Here is a 2,291-nt window from a genome sequence, read left to right on the forward strand (position 1 = left end):
CTATTTCTTTCCCTTCTGCTTCATGTGTATTACAAAACAGTCCCTGCGTGTGACGGTGAGCCCAGCGATTAGCGAGAAGCAGCTCTGGAAGCCCCCTTTGCCATCTCGACACTGGTCTAGGTCCTTCATTATTTTGTCCACAACTCCCAGAGGCTCCTTTTGATTTTCCAAAAATCCAGGGGACCTCTTTTCCATGAGTACTCTCAGATCCTCCTTTGTTAAGTAGCCTTTATCCCCAGCAAACTTGTGAAACGTGAACATCATGGTTTTCCGTGGCGTGTTCCATCTGAGACGGCATTTTGGTGAGGTCTGTTCAAACCTTGGCCCAAGGCACAGCGGGGATGATCGGCTGGCTGGGACACACCTTACCGTGGGCCTGTATCATCAAACTTTGGTTATTTATTCCCAAAGCCTGCAAATAAGATACACAGGGGGTATCTCACATGTTAAGAATAAACTATTTACTCAAATCCAGCCTTTTTCCTTGGCATTACTTTTGTTGCTTGTCTTCTTTTCCAATCAGACTCTATTCATTTCTGAACACTGCATTTCAGAAGTGGTTCACAGGGCAAAGAAACTGGGACTCCATGTAATCCAGATCCTGTCCTTTCCTCTTTGTACTATCTCCGACCCCTCTATTTTCCTTCTTATTTCCTCTCAGAGAAGGAAGTCTTTATGATCTGACTTCCAATATTTGGATTAATCCCAACATAGCTCTTAGAGCTCACAGGGCTCTCCAAAAAAATCATTCCTAAGGTCTGTCCCAGTAGCCACCACCTGGGTCTATTTTTGCTTCCTAAACTCATGCTTCTGAAGCTGGGTGTGCAAAAGAACTAGCTGGGGAACTGATTAAAATGTAGTTTTCTGGATCCCACCTAGCAGCACTAAACTGGGGCTCCTGAACTGCGTTTTTGACTAGCTTCCCCAAGCGGTTCTGAGGACCACACTTTAAAGAACACTGTTAATAAACCGCGGAGAAAATTCCGCTCTTTCCAGGATTCTCTCATCCCCCCACTCTCCACCCATTCACTCCTGATTCTGATCACTCTACTCTGTTTCCCTTCTGCAGGAATAGTCTCAGTGTATGCCACTGTATGTTTATTTGCAATCATTTGCACTTCGTCCAAGAAGTTACCTTATCTGGGTATCCCGCCTTCCTACTTAACTTAAAAACTCCCCCCAACGAACTGTATCATTCATTACTATTTCCCCAGAGCGCCCAGCAGAAGACCTTGCTCCTGGCAGACTTCCCATAAGCTCTCTGTGCACCGGACAGAATCCTCCCATATAACGCCCTGCCCCTCCGGGCCCCTATCCTCCGGGTGGGGGGTTCCCATCCAGGGCAGGGATAAGTGACTGAGTTGTTCTCCGTATCAAACAGCACTATCGATTGGGTGATTTTGGCTCAGTCTGACTTTGTCCTTTCCATCTCATCTCCATGGGTTTAGGGAGAAGTCAATCGGTAAAAACTAATGAGTCCAGATGACCCACCTGGGACCGTAGCTTCGTCAAGGGCTGTTATAGTCTTCAGTTCTAGAAACACATCGAACAGCAAAGGCAGAGGGCTAAACAGCAAGGCTAAAGCAAGAAAGAGGCAAGCTCGTGCCTTTACAGAAGCAGTCACTCTCAGGAGCTGACCCTGCACTTGCAGGACCCTGAGAGAGGATGCCTTTATACATTTTAGCTCTAGGTGCTTCCCTGCCTCACCCTAGTCCCAGCCCAGTCCCAGCCTAGTTGCCGTCTAAAGCAAGCACCCTGGGCCCTAAGTCCTGACTGTCAGGCCTTACAATGGACCAAGGGAGAGAGGGCTGAGGATTAATGGTGCTTCAGGCAGAGGTCACCCTGGTCCATTTTCCTGCCCCGAGGAGCTGTCCTGCATGATAAGCAGCTTGAGTAAAATTGACACCGAGCCCCTGATTCTGTGCCAGGAGCATTCCGGTCCTTAGGAGGCTCATGGAAGCTGCGCTCCCAGCTAGGAGGAGGCCCCCGGTTTTCTGGTGGAAGTCCACTGGATTTGTTTGTTCATTTGTTTGTTTTTTCCTTTCTTCTCCCTCCATAACTCCCCTGCCTCTTGTGGAAAAGAGATCCCACAATCCCCGACAGTCACTTGTCAAAGGGATTAAAATGTTCACCTTTGGAAATCTCATCTTTAGGTTTTATCCCTATTGCTCCTTCTGCCACAAATCACGTTTCTGCCCGTTTTACCCCCAGGGGAGATGATGAACAGCCTGTCACTGGGCACTGGCTTCTCTATGCAGGGACCCTGGGGCCTTTTGGTTCATAAAGTCTTT

General features: G+C 48.2%; 1 pseudogene; it reads right to left on the reverse strand.

The window, feature by feature from the left end:
* Window positions 1-298, reverse strand: LOC112811131 (protein S100-A10 pseudogene; annotated as a pseudogene).
* Window positions 299-2,291: the final 1,993 nt, after the last annotated feature.

Source organism: Callorhinus ursinus, unplaced genomic scaffold (genome assembly GCF_003265705.2).
Source record: "Callorhinus ursinus isolate GAN/ISIS: 27379988/994484 unplaced genomic scaffold, GSC_fseal_2.0 scaffold57, whole genome shotgun sequence".
Taxonomy (NCBI): domain Eukaryota; kingdom Metazoa; phylum Chordata; class Mammalia; order Carnivora; family Otariidae; genus Callorhinus; species Callorhinus ursinus.